General features: G+C 44.4%; 1 long non-coding RNA gene across 2 annotated transcripts in view; it reads left to right on the forward strand.

Moving 5' to 3' along the window:
* The first annotated feature begins 4,245 nt into the window (after positions 1 to 4,245).
* LOC146596386 (uncharacterized) overlaps positions 4,246 to 26,457 on the forward strand; it is an 80,720-nt gene continuing 58,508 nt past the window's right edge. For both annotated transcript variants that reach the window (XR_014895744.1, XR_014895745.1), the window contains exons 1-2: positions 4,246 to 4,369; positions 6,948 to 7,066. This is a non-coding gene — a long non-coding RNA (uncharacterized LOC146596386). The remainder of the gene's footprint in view (positions 4,370 to 6,947; positions 7,067 to 26,457) is intronic.

Genomic DNA, 26,457 nt, shown 5'->3' on the forward strand with positions numbered 1-26,457 from the left:
GTGGGAGTCAGATCTATGTGCTAGCATGACACCATGGCTCTTTGTTGTAGCTCTGGTGCAGTGTGGGGACTGGCAGGCAYGATCGACAGACCCGTGAGGTGCTGTGCAAGTAGTTTAGAGAAGCAGGTGAAATTGTGACTGCTTTGGTTACCTCAGCTGCCTAAGAGCAGCCACGCTGTGTGGTGTCAATGGTCCGTCTGGCCAGTTTTTGTCTCCTGCTGTGATAAATAGTGGATACCTGAGGAAGAATGTAGGAACAGGGCAAGCCTGTAGTGATACTTCCTAATATACTCTCTCTACCTCCAGAGATTTATGGTTTTCTTGGACAAAAATAATTTCTTTGTAGTCAGTAGCTCTAGATGGAGTTTTCTCCTGTGAATCTGTCTAGCCACTTTTTTCAACTTCTGTAAACGTATAGCATCCAACATCCTGAAGTAAGGAGCTTGCTTGCTCAAATTTTCTGTGTGTCTAAAATATGAAACTTCGTGTTGGTTTTGATAGTAAAACCGACCTAATAAATCAGAGCTGGAATTCCCTGTCAGATATCACTGACGCTCCTAAAAACTGAATGGATTTCTGTGGAGGTGTGAGTCAGCACAGCGTTGCCTGTAGCTTATAAACATGTGTCAAGACTCCAGGCACAAGTATTTCTTTAAAAAAATAATAAAAAATAATAATAAAAAAAAAACAAATCTACAAGTTCCAGTTTGCATCTGCCTGTGCTCCAGGACTGGGAGCTCCCTGAAGATGGTTCTGCAGACAGGTGGGTTTTTTAAAAATCATCTGGGAAACAGTAAGGCTGGGAAAGAGAATTGGTTTCTTTCTCTGCTTTGCACTGGGTCACTGTTACATGCAGCAGTGCAATCAGAGATGCCTTTTATGTATGCTAGGGGTAGGCTGTGTTTGACAGCTTTCACTGCCTGTGTGGTGCTGTAGTAATATTGTCATAGGAAAACAGACATTGACTGTCTGTTGGACAGGCTCTTTGCCAYGTACTGCGGAGCGTATGGCACTTTTTGCTGGAAAGGGACACTCTGAGTGGGTGAGACACCAGCAAGGGAGAGCACAGGCRTGGTGGAGCAGTTTGGTGGCTATGAGAAGTGCAAGAGATGATAAACGGTGGAAACTGTTGCAAATAAAGGTCTTGCTGATAGTAGAGGAACATTGAGCAGTCTCATCACGCGCTCTGATCCAGAACACTACTGATCCAAGCTAAAAAGACTGCATTTTACGTTTTGCAAAGAGGTAAGAGAGGTACAGGGTGAGGCAGCTATTTGGTCATCTTGGGAATAGGTTAGAGAGGCAAGAAATTACTCCACTTCTGCTGCACTTCAGTCACGTATGCAAACCACGCAACTGTTCTTTCAGAAATAGTTGGGAGCAAGAGGCCTCCATCAGGGAGACAAGTCCAATTCAGGGTGCACACAGATTGATGCCACTTTGTCAGAGCTGCACCTGCTTAGACCAGCCCTGAGTGTGGCTCAGGGCCAGACAGCACTGTGATAATCAGATGGGAGATATGGAAGAAGTGAGTTTGATTAAAGCTGAGAGACAACATGTGGGGGAACAGTGGGAGGAACCACCACTCTAAGCCAGTGGAAGGGAAATCTACTGGAAAAAATGATAGGGAAGGGTTTCTGTTGTTTGAATGGATAAAGTAATACGAAAAGAAAAGCTCAGAGAAAGCTGCAGGTCTTTGGGAGACGTGATGGTTAAGGACAGTAGCCGGAGAACAGCCAAATTCTCTTGTCATCATATTTCAGACCCACTGTGGGCAAACATTGCAGCAGCTTTTAAAAAGAATGACAGAATGCTAAAACCCAAAGACTATTCCTAGCAATGTGCCTCTCCGCTTAGGGGGACAAGGAGAATAAATGAGAAGTCTTGATCCTGAGATGTGCAGGCAGCCTTCTGTTATATGCCAAAGGCCCTCTTGAACCAAGAGTTCAGGGTTTGGCCTGTGCTGGGAAGCGCTCTCTGGGAAGGCTTGGTGCTGCATTATCACTACACTCAGGTCTCTGCATCCTCTGGGGATCTTGTTGGGGTTGGGGGGGAGGGTTTGAAGCCTGAGGGTTCGAAGAAGACGGTGACCTCTCTTGGGTGGTGGAGGCAGAGCTGATTGGGAACACTTCTGGGGTATCTGTGTGGCAGGTCAGGCTCTGTGTCCATGAAGTCTCTGAACCTGTGAATCTGCTGCAACAACTCTGCCTTGCACCACTTTGGGACATGGAAAAAGGAGAGAGTGTCTTTGCACTGGTGCATCTATCCCATAATACGGACAGCAGTTGGCAGCAAGAGCCTGCCCGCTGGAGAGCCTGCTTTCCCACAGCTCCAGGGCTGCCTGTGCTGTTGGCATGACGTGGGGGATCTGCAGAGCATGGTGGGCTTTGCTGCACACCATGGCCGGTTTTCCCTTGGCTTCCCTGCAGAATCTCCTAAAAAAAAAAAAAAAAGAAAGAAAATATGTGGGTTTTCTTTGTTGTTGGGCATTTTTTTTGGTTATTTTTCTGGTTTTGACCCCCCAAATAAGTTTGCTTGTCCTTTTAGTGATGCCTGTTCCCTCTGATTGCTGAGATGTATGTAAAGGTTTTGGTCCAGGATGTGATGGAAGATGAGAGGTGTRGGGGGAGGAAACTCTCTCAATGAACTGAGAGAACAGTCACATAACCTTCCTTTTAACCTCAGGACTTGTGACTTGTTAATGCTGTTAGATTTAGACAGGAGGAAATTGTAGTGGGGAGGCATAAACTGCATCAGAGCTTTGAGCAAGCCATTTGAGACCCGATGTGATTGAGTCACTCTGAAGGGAGGTAAGTCTGTCACACATACCCACTGCAGTGAGTAYGAACAAACCCAGAACAGCTGGCTGTAGCATATGGAGCATCCAGAAGGGAGCAAAGCTGAAAAAACTCCCTTTACTCCACTCTGCTTATCCTGGCCCTGGTTCAGGAGAGCACTGGGGACCATGCTCGTCTTTAGGCCTGTGCTTAGGTCCCAATGATTTCCATGACACTGAGTTTTGATTTTCCTGTGGCAGCCAACACAGCATCCCTCGATTACAGGCCCAGGAGGGCTCTGGCCCCATGGTGACCAGCGCTGGCTCCTTAGGCAGAGCTCAGGCGGGAACCCCACGTGCAGGCTCTTACCCTCGTTGCTGCGCAGGAGCTGGGGCTGTAATGGTTCGCTGTGAGGAAGGGACGCAGGGTCCAGTTACCTTGTCATTCTCCGTTGGCTAATGGGCCACTTCCTGGTGTGGGGTATATTTTCCCTTCCCTTAGAGTTGAGGGGGTTTGATTTTGAAATCAAACTGCTTCCTTCATCTGCACACTACGCAAGTCAGAATAGCTGCTTGGGGAAACTCGGAGGTGACAGGTCTGCTTGAGCCTTTATAGAGAATCAGGTTCAACTTTCTTGCTTTTTTCCACTTTTTTCCCCATCTGTATCAGACACAGGAACAGAAGGATACCAGCAGATAGTTTTCTCTCATTATTACAACTATAGCTGTAGTAAAGCAGAACAACAGCAAGAGTGTGGCCTAAGCAATCCTGCCCATGATTTCTAGCACTAATGCCAAAGAGTGGGTTATCACGAGCCTCTCTTGTGCAGGGAGGCAGTGGTGGAATTGAGGAGCCTCTGTTGGAAACGAGTAGAAGGAGCAGAAGGATCCACAGCAAAGCTGCTTGCTTCTTGTTAAAAATCTGTGTGTTTGTGTTGGGGAGAGGGAAACACACTTGTGAGCACGCCTGCACACAAGCATGTGCATTTGGGTGTTGCACTTGCCTCAGCGTTTTTGRGTGGTACATGGAACAAATTTCCTAAGCAATCTGCACCTCCTGCTATGCAAAAGCTGGCCTGGGAGTTTGTTGGGTTAGTAAAATGCATCTTTGTGGTATCCTCTAAGCAACTGCCTTATTTTAGATGAAAAATTAAATGTGTATCTGTGACTTTTTGGTGGCTCTTCCAATCTCCTGGCTGCTATGATATTCTGAATCTATTAGTTCKCCACCTGTCCACGAAGTCTTCTGGCAGAAGCAGGAGAGACAAGACCTGAATTTCGCGCGCGCGCTCTCTCTCTCTCTCTTTTTTTGGGGGGGAGAGTAGGAATTAAAACAATCAAATAAGAGAATCAGCAACAACAAAGAAAAAACAGCCCAAATGTTTCAGGCTCTGTTTTGTATGCCATAAGGMGAAGAATAAAAATAATACAAATATGCTTCTTTCCTTCTGCACCTCCCTTGTAGATAGAGCATACTTAACCACGCTCCACGCTTCTGGTAGATGGACTGGGACTGCACCCCTGGAGAAGCTTGTAAACCCTGTAGCAGCACTCACCATCATAGTCTGTATTTGGAGAAGCAGCCTGAAACAGGTCAGAGCAGCTGTATCACGTGGTCATTTATAGATAAGTGCTTTTGGGGGGATCCTGTGGCCCCTTGGTCATGCTGTYGCTGAGTAAAGACCAAAAGATGCAAGAGGAAACGAAGAACCTAGAACAGAAAGGATTTTTCAGTAAATCTCATCATTGGCATTACAGCATATTTCCCAGCTCGTGGGCAGAAGCAAAGCCTTGCTATTACCTCCTATTCTCAAAGGCAAATTTCAGCTGTAGTTAAATAGCCATTCTGCACCAGGTTTTTTAGTGTGATCTCCGTAAGACTTGAATGTTAACATTAAAAAGATAACAAAAACAGGCAAACAGACAAATCATGATGCCTAGTGCTCTTCTTTCTCATCGATAAAATGCAAGGACAGGCCCCCTTGTGAGATTTGGACTTTCCGTGCTGCYGATCATTTACATTTTCATTTACAAAAAGTAGAAAAAATGAGTTACCGTCACAGCGCCCAAGCAGAAAGGAAAGGGCAGGCCTTTGTGCATTCTGCATGGGGCTGTGCTGTCAGACTGTGCAAGCAGGTGATCATGTGATCTCTCCTCTTACGGCCCTAAACCTGCCTTCCAGTGTGATCACAGAGCTCAAAAATATGTGTATTTGGTAATATCCCTGTCTGGCTCAGTCACAACTTGCTACTCTGTACTTTTTTCATTTTGCATTTTTTTGGGGGTGGCAGAAGAAATTTTGTCCCTGTCAGCGCTGTTTGCGTTGTTGTTGTTAATAACTATCTGTATTTCAGTAGTTACTAGAGGCCCCAACTGTTATAGATTTGGTGCGTGCAAGTAAGAGACAATCTCTGCCTGAGGAGCTTAAGGTCTAAATAGGCAAGGCAGATAGTGGAAGTGTTATCAGTCTTATTTTTACGGAGAGCTTAAATGACCTGCTGAAGGTCACAYGGAGCCTGTTGCAGAATCATGACTAGAATGCAGAATCCACGAGTTTTATTTAAGCATCTCAACCAGATTCCTCGTTAAAGACAGTGTCTGTGAGATGCTAGGTGCATGCGACTCTGAGGGCGGTCCTGGGGTCAGGTATTAGGTTTGCGTATGCCCTAGTGGTACCAGCATGACCCGCAGGGGCTTTGGGTGCTGTAGTAGATGCACGCGTAGCAAGCAGCAGCTGCACGCTCACGCACACACAAAACGCACGGTCACGCAGAGCTCACCTGCACTGCACATCTCTGACCAGGTAGTTCAAGGACAGATCCGTTGATGGGCTGGCAGAGTTCGCTAGTGCTTTCATTTAAGCCTTCGCTACTTTTAACTATGTTACAAGAATATGTGCAATACTTGCAAAATATAAGAGATAGTGGTAAACATTTTGATGTGGGCATGAGGTACGAGATGTGTTCACAGGAATGTGGTCCTTCATGAGAAGTATGGTCATTAAAATTAATGTTTACATATGAAAATACATATGGTAATACTTTCCAGAAGGAAGTATGCATGGGTGTCTTCTGTGTAAGCCTAAAGCCTCAAATTTGCGATTCCTGTTTAATGGAAAGAAGCAAGGTTCCAAGGAGTGAAAATATTTAGGGGGCAGGTTTAGCTTGGTTGGTTAGAGCATGGTGCTGCTAATGCCAAGGTCGTGGGTTCAATCCCTGTACAGGGCTGTGCTGAGGGTTGGACTAGGTGATCTCCAGAGGTCCCTTCCAACCTTACCATTCTATGATTCTGTGATTTATGCATGTCTTAAATCCATGTATATTTAGAAGACCAAAAGTAGGGGAGCTATTTCTTGAGCAGGGTGTAACTAAAGCTGTGCAAAAATCCAAAGTTGTCAAACATTTTGGGCTGATGAAGAACATAGGCACAGCAGCCACAGAACTAGTTCCATGGACTATTCAAAAGCAGATAAATCAAGAACCCCCCACTTCCTGTGAGAGCCAACATTTTTAAGTGTTGTTACAAAACCTACACTTTAAAACAAAAGGATTGAGAGATGCACAAGCCCATTTGTGATGGGGAAATATGTGAGTGCTGAAGATTGCATCCACCAGGAGAAGGAATTGTCCTGTAGAGCTTCCTTCTRCCAGAAAGATCTGTGAAGGAGATGGAGAAAAATGACAATCCTTCCCCTAATTCCTTCCAGAAAGTTGGAAGAGTTACCTAGACTGTATCTCGGTCGTATGTCAGAATGTGGAAATGGCTTCTCTTGTGCTGATGTTGTGTAAGTAGAGTTCCTGAGTCCWTATTTGGCTGAAGAAGTACCGTATTTTTTGGCCATCATTACTTGGAAACCAGATGCGGGTGGGATTCCAATCTCGCAGAGTCAGCACAGCCGCCTTTCTTAAATGATTGTTTTAAAGGACATTTTAAGGAACTAACATTTCCTTAACACTTCTGGTCTACTTTTCCATTGCTCTGAAGTACAAAATTCAATTTTCTTAAGTGTCAATTTTTATTTAAAATATAATACTTATTAACAGTTTCAATGTATTTCAATGTATCTTTGTTTTTTWAAATTAATTCCTAAAGCTCTTTACATATACAATTGAAATTTACTTTAACTGAAAACTCAGCCGTCACTGAGTCAATATTTCTGCAATCTGTCCAGGCTTGTTTCTCAAGGAAGATATTATTTCTATTGCTGTAAAGGAGAAGGAATGGACGTGATGTATACTGCAAGTGTTGGGAGCTTATGATCCAGGATTTAAAAACAAACTGTGGCYGGGGGTGAGTACAGGACTGCTGAATCCCACACACACTGCACACTACCAAGTCTTTCAATATACACTGTACTCAATGTACAGCTGCACAAAGCTTTTTGACATATTTCAGCCTTTGAATAAAACTCATGGTTTCCCGAGAAGTCAATGGCTTTTTCAGTGGCTGGATTGGATTAAGGCAGTTTAGTTAATTGAAAAGTAAAGGCTGACATTTGAGAGCTAATGCATGTCGCTGAATGCAATTCCTTTATATGTTTTCTGGACACGATGTGGTGTTAGATTAAAATTGCATTTATGGCCAAATAATTTGTCTTCAACTCCCTTTTGTAACTTACCTTTCAATTAATGTGTTTTACCATTGTTTTAAATTTAAATCTCTATCATTATAAAGCTTTTAGCACATTCTGAAAGGACCGTTAAGTGGCGTAGAGTCCTGAGAGTGCCTCCCGTTTCGTTAGTCTGAAAGAGCCTAAAAATTGCTACTGAACAATCCAGTCTTCCCTGTCACCCTGCACAGAAGTCACTCCAATAGTTTAAGAACGTTTAAAAAACTCTTCTCAAATATAGTGTATAGAAATGCCTTGTGGGAATACTAAAACACTTTTGCAGATGAGGCAGAATGATTTAAAACTTTGTAATTCAGCCTTCTGGATCAGCGGATGATACATTCATAGTATATTTGCTGTATGATATATTCTTATATTCCACTGGCTTTGGGACCTACAACTCCATATACAAATGAACCTGAGCACGACCAATTACAGGTGGAGATACTTTGCCAATATTTAAATTAAAGTAGATCTTGAGCTTTTAAAAATAGTCCCAAAGAGAATTTCAGTGCTGTTTTCAGAGAAATCAGGAAGACAATGTGTTGTCTCCTTTCCACCTTTTAGTTATAAATTATTATTGCATATTTTGATATTTTCAAGGTTTGTAGCATCAGACTCCACAAAGAAAAAATGTCCTTTTCAATCACGTCTTTATTTCCTCTATTGAAAGGGAAGTTAATGTATTTTTGTAAATAAGAATTTTGCCCTACTAAGATGCAGCATTTTAGCTATGGGTGAATCTTGGAGAAACATTATTTAATTTGCTGTTGCATTCAAGAGATCGCTGCAAATAACTGAATTGTGCCGTTGTATGCCTTAGTGGTTTCACAGAAGCCACTCTGCTACTTTCTATCTTCCTTAACCAATAAACGTTTTCAGAAATTTTGTTCTTAGAAGCTATTCTGTAATAGTCTTTATGATCTGTGCTGTCTTACATCTGACAATCCATCATGAGCAACTGGGAAACATCTACATAGCCTGTTGTGAGTTTTAAGAAAGTTATAGCTACTTATAATCATCCGTGCAAAAGCATTTCTCCATTCATTTTGAAAAATACAAAATCTCTCTTTCCAGGAGATGTATTTTGAGTTATTGTTAAAATGTTAAAAATGATGCCATTGCTGTCAGGATTATTTCCTGACCAAGAAAGAGAACCTAAATAAACCTTAAACTCATTTTTGATTAAGTATCTCTGTCTGCTCGTTGACATGCTAGGTAGAGGGCCAGTAACCCCCAGATACGGAAATACAGAAAAAGAATTTAGGCAGTGGTAAATATAGGGAATAAAACGATCTATAGAAATCAACAGATTGAGGAAAATATAATAATCTAGGTGAAATTCTCTTTCAAGAATTCTCTTTCAGCTGTAGTCTGTTCACTTTTTGGATCTTAGTGACAGTTGAAGTCATTTCTGTATAAAGTTTGTATAAAGAGATTTAGGATCCCTTGGTTTGGAAGATGCTCTATAAATCTGGACTGCTGCTGTTGGAGATCACTTGCACAACACTCACTCTCCAATAACGTGRTGGGCTGGGGTAGTGAAACAGCCTTGCCAAATGTGAAGCAGGTATCTGCTGCACCTCTCGGTCCGATCTCGTTCTTCCTTGTGCTCACTGAATTCCTCAGTTCTAAGCTAAGTAGGATCATGATCAGGAGGAAAATCTGTGCTTGCTTTTGAGGCGATCTTCCATCTCTGTTGTCCTCCAAAGCTCTTGTCTATTTCTTGCTCTAAACTGCAGGGGAACTCATTTCTGGTTTTAGCTTGCTGGCAGCTCTCCTCCTGCCACTCCACCTCTTCGGGGGCCAGGGGTGCCCCCCATTCGTGGGCTGCTACGCCCAGGCATAACATGGGCAGAGTGCTCTGGGGTAGCCTCTGCTTAGCAAATGGAAGAGCCTACCAGAAAGATCTACTATGTTTCAGACTCCTATTTTGCACATAGTAGTGTTAAATCTTTGCAATAAAATGCAATAATACTTATGTGATGGGTGTTTGTTATTCATATTACCTTTAATAAACTCTCCAGAACTGTTCTTCCTTGCTTGTCATTTTCTTAATTGGGCTGCAAAACCAGGACCAGAGCTTTGGGGTAATATCGAGCAAAGCCACCTCTGTGGTTCTCATTTCTGGTCTGCCGTTTGGTGCAGGCTTAGTACAACATTTACAAAGGATTTTCTTTTTCTCGTTGGAGATGTGTGGATAATTTTTATCAAAAGTTTAGTTTGTTCAGGCTGAACTCTGCTGAAACAAGGTTTAGTCAGCAGCTACATTAGTCAAGTGTTCCTTTGCAATAGTTTCTTTGACTCTATTGTCTTTCTCATGATGAATGAATGAAAAATGAATGCCTTCTAAAAGAAGGGATGCTAGGCTACCCTTGCACTGAGATTAGCTGGTGGGTGTGAAAATGTGGTCAGTGGTGGCTTCTGTGGGTTGAAAAAAAATGTTTCTACTATATTAAACTTATTGTACTATGTTCTGGTTTTACTCTACTAAAAATGGATACAGTGTTGGAACTGAGCTGATACTGAATTGTTTTGCAATGCAAGCAAAACATCTGTATTTCTGAATGTGTCATTATTTTTTAAAAAATAGTGAAAACATAACAAAGATATAAGAGTAGGCAAAGCAAAGGGTAGCCTGAGAGCTCATAGACTTCAGAAATCTCCCAAAGGGAATAGCTGAAACTCTGTTTTAGGTATAGAGTGAACAGGAACTATTAGTAAACATTCAGAATTGGTTTTCATTAAGTCACTTACAGCTTTAACATATTTTGGAGAAGTATCAATCACTCAAACACATCTGACTAAGAAATACTGTTAAAGGTATATGCCAATAGTTTGCCAATAGTTCTCTCTCTGTGTTGTAAATCAGACTCCTGCAGGGTTTTGTTGGTTTGTTTTGTGGAGGTGCTGGAAACCTTGCAGCTTCCACTGAATTCAGTTGGTTTTGAATGAGGTTTCTCCTGCACAGGAAAAGGAGAGAWAGGTTGGTTGAATCCTCTTCCATCCAGGCCATGCCCAAGGCACTGGCTGTGGTGTGCGCAGGTGTCAGCTTGATTTTTGGGCTCTTGGTGGTGTTTAGAATGGAGGCTCAGGCTCTGGTCCCTCACCCTCACAAGTGTTACAAGTTAACCAAACTCATGGCAAAACGGAAAGGTGGTAAASAGCTAAAACTTCCTCTGAGTTACGTGCCAGTTCCAATGAAAAGCAGGCTGTGCAAGCGCCTCTCCATGCAGGGGCTGGCCAGTGTGCGCCCACTGGAATGTTAACAGGGAAAGGGAGGACRATTTTTCTTGCTGATGAAACACTGCTTTGCTCAGGGGACCATATTATTGCTGTTATTTATTATTTATGCACTGCCGAAGGTGTGCATGGTGCTTTATAGCCCAATAAAAAAATGACTGGTGTCCGTTCCCTCAGGATGTTGTGCCACTGCTGAAGCATTGCAAAGGGGCAGGTTGAAGGAGCTGGTTCTCCCTTGAGGGCGATGTGGAGGTTGGTTACAGTTGCAGTGCCGACTGCAGGGTGGGCTTGGCTGGGGTATGAGGGTAGCTTTGTCACCGTTTTGCACAGTTGTCTACTGATAGTGATTGCAAGGCCATGCACCCTGTTTGATATGCATTCGGAGTCTGTCAGCAGTGCAAATGAGTGAACAATAAAAGTGCCATTGTCACAGCCCCATTTTTTTTATTATTATTATTTTTACAGATTCCCAGCCATCTGCTGCCTCACCAGCTGCTCACAGTGTGGTACAAAACTTATCTCAATTCAGGAACTCAGCGTCTCAGTGAGGGCAGTGGAGGTGGGTTTGAAGGACCATAACTGAGCTCGTGTGTCCTATCCACAGGACATGGGCTCAGAGCAGGTGTCAGACTCTGGACGGGTGGGGACTAGAGAGAGCAGAGAAGTGGAAGTAGTGAAGTTTAAGCATGGTGCCAGTCTCCTGTTTTCCCTGTGCAGGAAGCTGGCATAGAGATGTGCTGGCCTGGAAAGCAGTGGGAGGATAGTTGTAGGCATGAGAGGGCTGGCTAATGGGAGATGGCCCAACCAGGGATTTCGTTTTTCCCTCAGCCAGYGCTAAGCCACCAGAAATTAAGACTCAAGGGAATGGAGGCTGCAGGAGGTTCACAAATCTCTCCCTGCTATACTGCAGGCAACCCTTTGCCACAAGGTCCTTTTTGCTCTGGAAGTGGGAACAAGCTTAGCAGCAAGGTAACTGAGGGCAGCCAAGAGGAAGAAGCAAGTTCTGCTTTAGGGAAGCAGAAGGTAGAGGAATAAAGAGACACCCAACAAATGGAGATTTTGGGACCTAGGGGGCCCAAGAAATCTTACAGCCAAGAGAGTTATATATGTATTACTTACTGTCTTTGGGGCACCTAGCTGAGCACTCTCTAAGTTCATTAAATTTCATTTTCATAATTCCCTTGGAATCAGGAGAGSCGCCCTGAATGCTCTTTAAACCTACCCTCCCGTCCCTCCCACAGCTGCCCTCCAGAAAGGGAGGTGATGCTGGAAGAGGCAAGGGAAGAAAACGCAGGTTGGCCGCATGAGGCAAGAGGGAGTGACTGGGTTCCCTCACCTGTTTCCAGAGATCTCCTTTGCTTTGCGCGTGCCACTTCAAACCACTCAAAGCACCCTCCTCCCTCCTCGCGCTTCTATGCATTTTCCAATTAAATTTCCTCCACAAGAAGGAGAGAGGCACTCTGAATCCATTAGCATTAGTAATTATGCAAACGCTTCAGGGAGTTGACTGCCCATCATTTCACATCATTAATGTTTCTAGTTATGAATGGAGGGTTTGTTACTTTTTCCCCCTTTTTGTGCTGGTATAGGGCGGGCTAGAGGTGCAGGGGGGGTGATGTTGCTGTATTTAATTTGCATAATCAGGAACCCTGATTGGGTATGCATGAGGGTAGGGGCGAGGGGAGCTTCTCCAGTGTGTGCTCTATTAAGCTGGTGGGAACTCTCTGGAGGGAGCTGCAGAATGTAAAGTAAGGATGAGCACAGCAGACTGTAGGCAGGGAGAAACTCAGTTTTAGGTAGGGCAAACTAGGAAAGGAGGTGGCTTTGGACTGTTAGGGCTGTGCACAGGTGTCCTATGCTTGGACGTGCCTGTCCTGTCCTTTCACTTTGCTTGCCTGCTAGAAATGACAGAGAGCACAGGACGGGGTTTCTGCAAACAGATTACCTTCCTGGCTCTTCCATTGGGCAGCACATCCAGGCTAGACTTTGCAGCCTTCAAGGTGTGCACACACGGTGTAATACAGAGCTGGAGAGAGTGACCTCGGCCAGCACTCGGAGAACTGGCTTGGGGCTGGCAGCAGGGCTCAACATAATGCTTGTCTTGTGCCTCATTTCTCAAAGCTGATCACTGAGATCTGGATTTGAGTATCTAAGTAGGGAAGCTGATTCTCAGAGGGGCTTTTAGCAGGAGCTATGGATGTTCAGTACTTTTGGAAAGCAAGGGTCTTAGAGGGGATGTGCATCTAGATGGACTTGGCTGCCATTTACCAGCACTCAGGGCAGGCAATGAAGCTGTAAATCTTTAGCTCAGGGTGCACCTCTAAAAAGAAAGAGTCAGACTTTACCTCCTGTGTCAAACTTTACCGAGGCCCAGGGTAGAAAGTTGCCTATGCTTGTTCTAGCTACAATGTGTACCCTGGAAAACCTCTCTGGAAATCTCCTCACTTCCTGGTACAGGACATGTGGAAAAAATGCTTTCTGTCTACTGCAAAACCTTTTTTCCTTCATATTCTTCYCAGTCCTTGGTCACTTTCTTTTTGCTTTTTGTTTCTTGCTTTCTTCTATCAGTTTCATTCATCCAGGACTCCATTTCTCCTTAGCCTCATCTCAAGTACCCTGCCTTGTGTCTTTTCCCACCATCTCTCAACATAGACAATCTTCCACTAAGTCAGAACTGCTGTGATCTCCCATTCTTCCCTAAAATGTATATAGCCCTTTTCTTTTATATTTTGGCTGATAAAGGACTTATGGAAACAGATATCTGGTGAAGGRGGATTGGAGGGGGGGGAAGATCCTGGAGAGAATGTATGCTGGAGTTCTGTTCAGTGGGATAGTGACTGAGAGGGCTTGAAAGGTCCTAAGCAAAGGAGAGCCCAGTGACTCTCAAGATCGAGGGAGATGGACCTGAAGGTACCATGGAGATGAGGAAAGCATCCAAGCAGCACAGATCAGATTGACTAGAGACTGTCTCATTCAAAAAAAGAATGAGGGACAGGCATGGGGAGGAATTACTTAGGAGTCTGGTGCTGGAGAAAAGAAAAGGAATCTGGGAGTAAATTTGATCAGTTCAATTTGATTCTATGCTGTATGCAGTATTGTGGCCTTCTGCTCTGTGGCTGGCATTATTTTCTCTCTGACTGTAGTCCATTGCTTGGAGCACAAACGCTAGGAATTGGATGGAGCATTTCCCTCCATTTCCCTCCTTCTGGCATTTCCCTGTTTGGTCAAAACAGGCAAGGTGTAGGCTGTCCCTAATAGTGTAGGGGCATATGTTTCCAGAGCAGACAGGGAGAAAATTGGCTTTATTTCCCAGCCTCTTATCCCCCAGAGCTTGTAGAAACATGGAACAGATTTCCATAGTAAATTCCAGCAACCTTTAGAAGAGGTAAGGAGGAACAAGTATATAAAAGGGAAAAAAAATGTGTATGTATTTGGGTTTAAAGCAGAAGAAAAGTAAGGAGAACTTGAAATTCATTACAATCCTTTTGAAAAAAAGCCTCAGCCTCTTGATAGTGGAGCATTATGAGAAGGCTGGTTTTACACTAAAGATTGGCTTTTGATGCAAGGAAGTTGAAGCAATACTGAATTCTGTTCTTGTCAGGGTTTTGTTTTCTCTGACTGGAAGGTGCTTTGGAGATTTGTAGTTCTGAGGTTCATGTTGTTCAATATTTTGTAAAGCATTTGTACACTTGGTCTGCTGCTGGAGGAAACCACTGGGGAAGACTTCCAGTAAGCAGAAGCATCTGTAAAATCTCTAATGTACACAAAACCAGAAAGATCTGATTTCCTTAGACCAAATACTTTTCTTATGGATAAGGGAAGTCCCAACATTGATCAGGAGAGTGATCTCTGAAGGACTGGATGAAGTCTCGGAGGAAACTTACTAGTAATAGAGTGGAAGTCTCGGGGATTTATGTGATGAATAACTGGTATAAAATCATAATAGCAAGTGAAGGTGCTTCTTTATGGGGTAAGGAGGGAGCTTTTGGCTGTGAAATAGGAAGGTGTAAATAGCTCTGCCTCAGTTCTCAGTTTTTTGTGACATACAGCTCACAACACAACGTGCCACCGAGGCACCGGGACAGCAGTGAGAGACAGCCTTACTGACCAGGGGAAGAAGTAGTTGTCTGTGGAATAATTGCACATGGAAAGCAAGGTGAGCCCATCTCTTGAGATGGTCCATTGGCTTAGGCCTGAGATTGTTTCCTGAGGTCAAAGCAAAGGAAGAGGGAAACAGTTGTCAAAGCAGAGGAGAAAGATGGGTGAGAACAGGAACAGCTAAGAGTCAAACTAAAAGGAGGAAGAGGAGGGCAAATTGACTGATAATACCTCAATTGCATGTAGTGTCTCAGCGCCCAGGAGGATGCTGGATGTGAACGTAATGTAACTGTGGTCCAGCAGGACGTTGAGCTGCAGGAATATAGAGTTTCCAGTGCACACCTGGCTTTCTGTAGGGTATCGGCTTCCTATAGCAGCCTGACTAGTATCCACTGAAGTTAACAGATGATGAAGTAGTCTACTTCAAGATGTCATTGCACAATTCTGTGGGAAGAGGCAAAGAACAAGAACTCTGAACCCCTCTGAACTGTGCTCTGTAGCAGCTCCATGAAGTTCACATTGCTAGTTTGCGTGCTCATGGCTTTTTCTGTTTTCCTCTTTCCTTGTGAGGTGTGGGGAGTGGAGACAAGGGCTCAGGTTTCGGTGTGCAGCAAGGACAAACACGGCAGCACACATATGGATGCATGCACACACAGTGCATGCATACACAGGCACTTGAGATTGCTAAAGGCACAAGTTAAATCCCACATCAAAGCAGAGAGCTATCAGAGCAGTGTTGTTCAAAGGCGCCAGCTTCCTTCCTGGGAAAGACAGATTGTCACTTTGATTAAGAGATTCTAAAAAGAGAGAAAAAAAGAAAGGGAATGAAAGAAGGGAGAAGAGAAAAGAGTGTTTTCATTTACACGTTTTCTTCCCTTTGGCCATCCAAATAAGGTTTTGGTTTGAAGAAAAGAAAAATCCTAGTTTAAAATAAGTTTAACGTAACAATGAATTATTTAAAGGAGAAGAAAACACAAGCTGCTGCTTAAAAAAATAGAAAAAAGCTATTATTGAAATGTCAGAACAAATACCCAGCTTGATCTGCATTAATATGATAAATAATAATATATTCATTTCCCCTGGTGCTTCTGGGCTTGCAGAGGTACATCTGCAGTGCGTTGCTTATGGTAATCAGGTCACAGCTTCAAAGGGAGACATGCAAGGTATTCTGGGTGATGTTGTGCAAGCTGCTCTTGGAGGCCTTACAGACAGATCATCATGCAGAGCTGAGGCGAGCTGGTCAAGGGTCTTCTAGAAGGTCTCTGAGTGCTGAAGGAAATTCAAAACCTGGTCTTAATCTTGGGTGGGCCGAGAGTCGTGGGACAACACTGCTATCTGGCTGTCAGTTTCAAAGTTGCCATTTTGCTGTAGATGATTTAGTAAAGAAAGAAGGAAAGAGAAAATGAGATGGAGAAAGCAAATGAGCTTCCTGCCTTCCATCTCCACTGCCTAATTCTCAGCATCTCTCTGTAGTTTAGGAAGGTGACCTGTAGGACACAGCTGTAAGTCAACCACTATCTCAGTTTTTACTTCCAGGGTCTCAAAGTAAAGCTTTCAGTAACAATTTAGAGGAGTTGGTGGCTTGAAGCTTCGGGAGCTTCTCTGTGTTTTCAAAGTCTAACAGTTTTGAAACTGTGAGTAGAGTGTTTTTGGTAGGAGCAAACATTGCCTTTTACGAGACCTTGTCTCTGCCTACTACCGTCCTTAGTGTCTGTTGCACAAGAAGTTCTGTTGCCAGGGAGCTGCAGTGTGCATCAAGTTTGCCAGCTTCATCACCACCTGCGCCTTTGAGAGACTAACCTGGAGATCACACCTCTTACAGATTGTTTTCCTTGTCTAAAGTCAAGGATTAAATTTAGATAACCTTGATGCAACTGGATGTTGACAGAACAGCCACAATAGTTCAGAATTAAGAGAGCTTATGTGTTAATGGTGTCTAAACTGTTGTTTTCTAATTTTACAGCTGATACCGTGGAAAGTAAATGCAGAATGCAAGTATTAGATGAGAAGACTGCATTAGAAAGAGAAAAACTCAGAGTCAGGGAATGGAAGAGAGAGTTGGGAAGTGTGTTTGGAAGGAAGTGGAAGAACACAGTGACCTAATGTGAACCTATCAAAATGGCAGGATGTTTTGAAATAGAGTCGGGAAACATTCAGATTGGTTTTTGACTCTCATGGTCAAGTATTCTCATTGAGTACTTCAACTGAGATAGCTCGACTGTACTTAGTTAATACATTGCTAGTCTATCCTGAATTCCTTTCCTGGTAAAACTTTTGTTTGGTGCTCTTCCTAACAGTGGACATCTAGGTTGTAGGCCAGAGCATGACTCTCTGAGTTTGCCATGTGCCCATCTCGGGCAAGCTTTTATTGCGTCTAAGGTAATTCAGCTGATCAGAGGACCTGGAATGTCCAAGTAGATTAAAAAAAGAAAAAGTGAGCTTAAAGCATAGATGATGCTAGTTAGAGATCTCTGGAAGATGTGCCTGGGAGTCTGCTGGATAGACTGGACTCACTTTAGAAGTTATTTTGTGTGTRTGTTCCTCCATGAAATGTTCCCAAAGAGCGCTGAAGTGCTTTTTCAGTAGATTTTACTCACAAATGCATAGAGTTTTAGCCTATCTGCTTCTGTCCCTCTTTCCCGCTATTGCTTATATTTGAATGTTTAATGTTGGATTTGGGGTACAAGTGTGCTGTGCCCAAGCTATAGACCTCAATTAAAAGATACATACACTTAATTTTTACCATTATTATTTTTTTCTGGAGAGACTCCACAGGGTCTGTAGTTTCCTGGAAACCCCAGTGACAGCCCCTGGCTTTGGACTTCAGAAGRCAAAGTTTCCTAGTGGCCCTTTTCAATCCAATCAGTGGGAAAATGTGATTACTTCTTATTTATTGAAGTTAAGTATTCCTGCTTGTAGCCACTACGGCATTAAAGTAAAATGTTCAGCGTTTAGCACGATGAATGCAGAGACACGAGGCTAAATGCAGTGCATAAAATCTTTATGGGGCTGTAAACAGGCTCTCAGAATATTTCAGCTGCTTTGTTGTGACTCAGGCTGGGGTCCCCCCTCTGCCAGGCAGCCTGCCCTGGGTGTCCTTGAGAATCAGACCAGACCATGTCGACTGCCTTGGCCTTTGGGAAACCAGAGAACAAAAAAAAAAAGACAGGGCCTGCTTACTGGCAGGTATTGCTTGTGTCAAGATGGGCCTTGGCCACACTTGATGGCTGTTGCAGCATAAATGCAGATCTGGGGGGTAAACAGACAATGCTGCTATAGGCTGTGATTGCTCTAAAGCAGCTTTCTTCAGTATCAGTCTCAGATAAAGAGCGCTCAAGAGAAAATCAGTTCAGAGTGAGTTTTGTCAGCTTCAGAGGRGATTCATTCGCGGTGTTGTCAGTCACGGGAGACTGATGGCTGAGATTGCTGAGGAAAGCAAGGCCTGTAGGCATTAAAACAGACACTGTTTCTGGAGCTCTGAGTTTAAAGACAAGATTAAATCTGGAAAGTGGATTTGTATAAACTCTCTTTGCCCCATCCATTTTCTGTCTCCGAAGGCCAAGCTCCCGTGGGCACGCTCAGGTTCCTGCACTCTGTCTGCGTTCATCAGCTTTCTGACCAATGCTGAAGTATAATTTGTACCTCCTGTTTGTGCAGGACACCAAGTGTAATGCTGAACATGGGAGCTAGGTTCTTAGTTAGCCTTGTTCTCTGCCAGTGGGGCTGCAGCTAGACTGTGTCCTCCCTTGTGGACGGATGCAGAAAAACCCTCAGCAAAACGACCATCTGCTGCCCTCGAGGAGAGCCTCTGGGGTCCCAGGGAGCCCGCCGCAGCACTTACGCAGCTCAGCAGCTCCTCAGTGCGGAAATGAAACTAATGCCGTTTGGCGTTGTCCATGGGTGAAGGAAAACCGGTTGTGCTGCCCCAAGTGACTGCTTGCCTAACACATTTACTTGCAGTATCCCATGTCATCCGTACCTATCTCTTTGAGTTCTAGGTATGGTCCAAGCTCAGACCCAAGCTCTCTGTATCTTGATTGCTTTAATAAAAGACTGTGGAAAATATTTAAACAGCCTCCTGAGAAGCACTGGAACAGCATCATTCCCACAGAGTAAAGCCAAAGGCCATGATTCCATGTTTCATGGCACAGAGTATCAGTGATGATGTYTGTGCTTCAGGGAGGTTAGCACAGCACTGACCGACCTTCCAAAGTCCTTTTCTGCCATGCGTTAGGCTCACTGACAAGCCTGAGATAGTTTTTCCCAGGGGCTGATCCTCTTTTTGATTGTTCCAAAATTGTGTCCTGAATTTTGGAGTGGCACGTCCCTAGGAAGTTAGCATTTTGCAAGCCTTGCTCTTGGTAGAGACTTAATGTGCCTGTTGGGAACGCCCCTGCCTATCTGCAGTAAAGTGATTAGGACAGCTTTACATCTTTGCCCTCCCTTGATTGCTCTGGATGCTTCATTGCTACAAAGGTTCCTGTCCCACATCTATGCCTCCTCCCCCGCCACCTCCTCTTCCATTCAGTAAGCGTCTCTTGTTTCTAACATATGGTTGGAGCATATTCTCAGCAACGCCGACACTTCTGCTTCTTCACTTCAGCAGCCGCAATAACTGTTGAATGGGAAATCTGTCGTTTAGCTCAGCCGTTTGCAGTCGCTGAAGAGAAGTAATTACAATGTCCTTAATTGGCTGACTGCAGAGCCACTGCCCAAGTAGTAATAAATAGTGCATGCTTAGGAGCTGGATGAGGTGTAACCATCCCAGGTTTCTCCTCCTCTTCTTCCAGCAGGCCTGAATCCAGCCTGCTGATGATCCTAACAAGGATGTCAAGCTGCTGCCTTACAAATCTGGCCCTTAGGGGAAAGGAGTGCCAGTAGCTGAAGGCCCCCAGCCCTGTCCTGAAACTCTTGCAAGGGATCCTGGCAGGGCAAGCTCTTGGCGGCTCTACTGCTGCCTGGGTTCCCTGCCTTCCCGCTTCTCCCAGCGCTGCCAAGCTATCACACTTTTTTTTTTTCATTAGCAGTGATGCAGGCAGAGCAGGGCCAATTACTCACTGCTTTATGCTTGCTGGAAAACCCACCCAGGACTGGTAATAGCCATTAAGTGAGGGTGCAGCTTTAACTACGTGCCATTACATTAAGTTTCAAGTTGATATATGGCCAGAGCAAATTGAATTCCTGCTGCTATCCCGTCTGACATTTGTTACATTACAATGCCTGCTCTTTTGTTTTTGAGTCAATAGCTGCTGCTTTCGAGAAATATGGATTATTAGAATTTATAGCCCGTCCTATGCGTCTTTTCAAACACTCATATCCTTTTATCATTTTGTTTTGTTGTTATTCTGCACAGGACAGTTTGTATTTCTTCAGGTTTTAGCACCTGGGACTCTTGATACTTGTGCTAAATCAATACCCTTTGTCCTCATTGCTTTAATATACACAACCATTTGTGTGATGCATGAATTGCAGTGGGTTTTCTGCCCGCGATAGTCATTTACTCCTCCTGCTCAAGCATTCCTTCCCCTGTCTGTGTGTGGGTCATGCTTTGCAGTAAATATAACACATCTACATTTAAATACCTTTATATAACAATTTCCAGGCACCAGGCTGCATTGGGGAAGGTGAATTTGCTGGCTCCTTAACAGGAATGTTATCACAGGTCTGACAATATTCTAGTTTCTCCTAGAAAGTCATAGTGCGTAGACTTTAGAGAATCCACCTTTTGCTCTTATGCAGGGTTCATGTCTTAAAAATCTGAGCCTTAAGACAGCAACTTTTTTTGTAAAAAGAATGCGCAGAGTCTCAAGGAGCAATAGTAGGGTAAAAGTGGCCTTTGAATTTTTGTTCAGATGTCCTCAGGTCAGTAGCAACTGAAGTTGTCATTGATCAAATGGCAGTTTTGGAGGCTTGGGGGAAATGAATTGTTCGATGCTTGTTCCACCCACCAGCTGCTGTAGGTGACAGGAGTGGAGAGGCCCAGGTTTGAGCCTGGAGTCCAGCCTTCCAGTTCAGAGCTGATTTGCAGTGAGAACACAGCCCAGCCTGTGCCTTCACTCGGTCTGCTCTGCCTGTTTTGCACTTACGGAGGTGTTTCTAATGCTATTAATCTAGTACCTTTTACTCACAGGTGGCTACCGGAACAGGCCACTGAGGTACATAGTAGAGATTTGGATTTGTTTATTCATGTGCTTGTCTGCTGACCCTTTTGGCTTATTCCTCTTTGCTGTGCCGAGTGTGGAAGTGCAGGACATACCCTGAGAGAAGGAAGAGCTGCGTGTTCCCTGTGAAGGCTGTAGTCCTTTGCAAAATCGGAGTGCAGGGCCTGGGAAAGAAGAAGAGAAAGATGAGACCAGAAAAGGAAAGGCTTAGCTTGACCAATCTGCGTTTCCCTTGTGTGCCTCCACTGGTCAAAATGTTCAAACCTGGGGCTTTGCACTGGAGATGTTATGTGATTCATGGACTTTAAAAGTCAGGCCGTAGGATTTAGGTGACAACAACAGGCTTACGAGTTTAGTCCTGTGTGATGGTAGATCACACCATGCGCGTAGTCTATGTGTAGCGCTTCTACATGTGTACACTGTTGCCACAAAATGTGCACGTGTATGTAGGTGGTCTAGTTCCAGGTTTGGAAATCTTGCCCATAATTTTGGCCTGACTCAGAACAGGTCTATGCACTTCCCTTGCTGTGCGAGTGAGATGGGGCAGGARGGAGGGAGGAAATGGGGAGAACTGGGCAGAAAAGACCTGGTTCTCCTTTGCAGCAAACAGCATGCCAGCCTGCCCCAGCCAGGTAGCCTCACAGAGCCATCTTCCTTCACCCCAGCTTGCTCTGCTCCTGCCCTCAGCCCATCAGAAAAACTTCTTCAAGGGCTGTGTCTCCAGTTAGTGCAAAATCCCCCGTGATGTTCAGCAGAGAGCCGTTCCCCTTTGGAGGGAATCACCTGCTCCTCAGGACGCTGTGCCCCTCCGTGTGCTGGGGACTTGGGTACAGAGCAGGGTGCTGCTCCCGCTTTAGCACTTGAGAGGTAACCGTTTAACCAAGTGCAGTTTCCAAGAATGATGAGTGTGATTTTGAATGTCTCATTGAAACACAGAGCAAATCCTTCATCCCCAAAGAGAGATGCGTTAAACACGGCCTCGGAATTAATCTGAGCAGAATGAATCTCCCTGGCCACGTGAGTGAGAAGTGCCGAGCCTTCCTCCTTTGTGTTCACAGTAATCTTGGGTGTTATCTGGGCCACTGCTGCTCCCTCCCTGTCCAACCTCTGAAAAATGAGATGTCAGTTCTCTTCAGAGCGTGTGTGTGTAGGAGTGGCCTGGGTATCCCTGATAATATATTTTCCCCATAAATAAATGGGAGTGATTTACCTATCGGTTACACTAACTGAAGTGGCGACTGTTAGCAGCACAGAAAGGAGTGGCCGCTGCGGTGCTCAGCACGGGGTCCCAGCAGCACCAGGAGGAGCTGCTGGGTTACGTGCGGGCTCCCAGACACCCTCCTACTGCCCCGTTCTGCTCTAGGCAGCTGCGATTTAGASATAGCTGTGGCCTTAGCTCTGACTGTCAGAGCTAAGTTGCTCCAGATTTGTAGCAATATTGATGGAAGTGGGATTTAACCCTCTGACTTCGGGRAGGAGGTGAACCATCTGCCCTTGACTGAAAGGTTTTCCATGGGTTTCAAATCCTCCTGTAAAGCCCTTTATATTCCTGGTGAGGCCTTTTCCATCAAATGCCATTTCAGGCCTTTCGATAACGTACCCATGTCCCAGATCCAGGAGGCTGAACCCAGCAGGGATATCAAAAAGTCCTTCAGAAATCTGTCAGTGCAGGTGTCATGTGCCTGTGTGCTCTTTGAAACATAAATGCTCCTGAATATAAAGATTATTTACATTCCCAAACAAAGCTGCCAAACACTTTTTAAATACGTTAACGGTGCCTCTCTCTTTCCGCTGCACTTGCTGATAAAGGGCAATAAACAAGCTTGACACATTTATAATAACCTTTCTCCCCTCCCTCTCCCTTGTTCTCTCCTCTTCCTCTTTTGCCTCACTCACAGGCTGCATCGGGTGATTTTTTATTCTTCTGCCATTAGCTGGGGATATATTGTTTGATAGAGGGAAATAAAATGTTGAATCTCTCTTTATTTTTATTTTTATTTTCCTGTTCTAGCAGCAGCTGTTCCAAATGCCAACAGCGGATGTTTGGTTTTAAAATTTTGTTTCCCCTTGCCTTTTTTTTTTCTTTTCATCCTCTCTCCTTTTCCTGTGTCTCCCTTCTAAAAGGTCATCTTAAATGATGCAAGGATATATGTTTTTGCAGATTGTTTTTATCACTTATCAGCCCAYTCCAAAGGCCATCTAGTCTTTTAGGCAAAGGTTGTAGCTTTCAGTCTCCTTTTCCCATTTACAAGGAAAAAAAATGGCTATTATAYCTCTAGATATATAAATAGGTATAGATATAAGCCAAATCCTAAGCCATCTAAAATAAAAGACCCTTATAATTTCTTTGTCTCCAGTCTGAAGAGGTCTCAGGTTCATCTTTTTTCATGTCGCCTGTTCCTCTTAGAGATATTGATGAAAGTGTCACATCTAACGATTCCTTCTCTGTCCTGTACTGATGGTGCTGTAGAAAGGCCCACTTGCTGGCGATGAAAGGTGATGGTGAGCGTTCCGGGTACGAGCAGTTCCTCTGGGCTGCTCTTGAGYTTTTCTTGTTCTCTGACTCAAGGCCGTGAGTGAGGGGTTGCCTGTGATGGGTGCARGGGCTTAAGGGAATGCCTCATGGGGCCAGCACAGTTGATGGTGTGTGTTTCTCGAGCTGTCTGGGTTGGTCCTGATTTTGGAAGGGGTGTCTGATAGGTGCTTGTGTGTGTGTGTGTTGGTGGGACCATGCAGGTTCCCCTTTCTCATAGCCATCTAGAGTGACTTTTATGGAGCTGAAATATGTGTCAGCCCTTCCCACCTGCTGCAGGTTTCCTTGCTCTTCCAGGGCAGCAGCKCTCAAAAATAAGAAACCACTGACTAAGGCTGACCTTTCTTGAGTGACAGGCATATTCTCTCTTATAAATAACCAGGGATGTTAAGGGAGACCTCTCTTTTTACTCAGTGTTTGCATGGTATCCAGCGCAGTGGCATCCCTGGCCTCCCCGTCCCTATGATAGTATGCAATATGCATTTAGTTTGCTTTCTCTTGAAGTGCTGGCCAGAGGGAGAGAAATGGATGTGGTAGACCCAACTTGGAATTGCTTGTCATCTAGAAGCAAATGAAGCCCTAGTGAGGTAGGCACCACCCCTGCCACGGGGTTAGCTTTGCAGGAGAGGCATTGCGGTCTGGGAAATCTGGCAAAGATGCAGCATCTAAGGAATTTGGGACTCTTGGTAGCTCTGCATGCTGGACAAGCTTGGCCAGGGCAGGGCTTTGCCTTGCCGGTGCTCTTCCAGTATCAGGCAGTAGGGCTATACTGGGCATTTAGGCCGCCCTGATAGTGACCGAAGAGAGCAGCAGCTTCACTGGTGGGCTCAGCCTACCTTGTACAGACATCTCACAGAGAAGAGCGTGAACAGCCTTTCATGATTCACCACCCTTTTTTGTTTATGAGAATATTACCTGAGATATAGCTAAGATAAGGTGAAAAGCATYTCTGTCTCCTCTCCCAACTTTGTCTTGTTCATATAGTATGTCTTTGGGGGCCAGAACTGTCTCTGAATAGGTATATGTCCAATGAGAATGACAGAGGAGCTCCTTTTACRCCATGCAAATAATTATGCTGTGCAGACCTTAAATGTGTTTGAGCCTTTCAGATCAGAGTTGAGGCTTTTTATGACTGATAAATTAAAATTGTTGCTTTTCGTCTTCACTTAATGCGTTCTGTTGTATGCACTCTATAAATTTGGGGAGAGATAGTTGTGGCTATGGAACTCTCACAACGCAATCATTAAGTGGTCTAATTGTAAAGTATATTATATTCACCATTGCACTCGTCAGCTGTTCTATTGCACTTCCTAGAGGAATGCAGTAATTATGAAAAGCTGACACAAACTTTCACTCTTCAGGTGAACGCAGCCAAATCCAAATTTTATGAGCTGATCCCACATCTCTTTATGGTGGCATTTGACTTAGAGATTGAAGAAGTTGGAGGAAGGGACGGTAATGTACAAGAGGCAAATCACAATATATTTGTAGCACAGAGGGAGCCAGGACAATTTCAACTTAGATACCATCGTGACCCTCTAAATCTCTTCTATTGCGCAGTGCTGAGATCCTGGGGAAGATACTTGTTCTTTGCAAGAAAGGTAGAGTTTAAAGAGACAGGATCACAAACATCCGTAAATGAGATCCACCAATCTGATGAACAGGTAAATACTCATTTCTTATTCTTCTGGAACTATTAAGGCTTCAGAGCCAGCCCAGAGAATACCTTCCCTCACAGAACATAGCTGGTAATACCTAACTTCCCAGATTTATTACAACCAATTCTAGACAACACAAACTTATCTAGTCTGGTTCTCCTGCTGATGGTGTGAGAAACTAGGATTTTCAAGGCTTGCTGCCCAGGAACCAGGAGGTCCTGGATGCCTGGCAAGTCTAGGACAGAGGCTTCCAGCAGGTTTGGTTCACAGTCAGTTATAATCCTGAGAAGGAAGGGCTGAGATGGCAGAGGTCGTGAGAGGGACATGGAGATCGAGCAGTGTTATTTTCTCCAAGTGTTTCCCCCACCTTTCCCAGTCCACGTGTGTGTCCATAGTTGGCAATGCTGAGGAGGCCGAGGCAGTTAGCTGGCTAAAGCATGAAGAATTCAGGAACCTTCCTGATGAGATTTGTGCCCGAGCCCAGTTTGCCTCCAGGGGTGATTTTGTTTCTCTTGCTGCCGTGGGCCTGAGCTCTTCATTGTGAGCAAGCGATTCACCCTCTGTGGTCCTGGCTGGAGTTGAAATAGGCCTGTGCTAGATATCCTGAGGCTTTTGTCAGGACTGGGGGCTGATGCTGTCTAAAAAATGAGGAAGGAATGAAGTGTCCTCTCTATTATGACACAAACTCCACATCACCCGAGCCATTTTCTAGCATATTAATATTCATTTTGCACTAATGAAGGATGAATACATTTAAATGTTTGGCCAGAGCACATCTGTCATTTTTATGTCATGCTCACAGAATGCATCAATGTGATATATTGTGTATTTTACCATAATAGCAGACGATGCAGCTCAGTATTTCATTTGAACAAGTAGCAAGTATGAAGCAAAGGGACAGCCATTGCTGGACAAGGGGTGAGCTTGGGAAAACAGAAATAAATTAAAACATGTTAATCTGGAGTAAAAAGTCATTTCTCCAGTAAATTAAAAGCAGCAATCTTCACCTCTTGTTGAATTGCCTTGTTAGGCTGCTTTTGAAAGGCCAGAAGGTTTTTCTGGATGCAGCTTCAAATGTAATGAGTTTGGCCATCTTGGCTTTGCAGATGCAAGATCCTTCGTGAAAGGCAGTACCTGAGAATGACAGTGCTTGGGGGAGACTCAGGGCTGGAAGATCAGGGGTATTGCAAGGTGGGCTCAGTACCTACAGCCAGACATGTGATGGGAGGTCATGTTGTGATAGTTTTCRGACCACTGCCAATGTTGGCTCAGCAGAGGAGATGTGGTTGGATGAGGTGTGTTTGTACTATGAGACGTAGCAGTGGAGGAGTGATATTTTAAATCTTGGCGGAAGAGTACTGGTAAAGGTGAGCAGAGCC

This window comes from Rhea americana, unplaced genomic scaffold, assembly GCF_003343005.1.
Source record: "Rhea americana isolate MKP2758 unplaced genomic scaffold, rheAme1 scaffold_201, whole genome shotgun sequence".
Lineage (NCBI taxonomy): Eukaryota > Metazoa > Chordata > Aves > Rheiformes > Rheidae > Rhea > Rhea americana.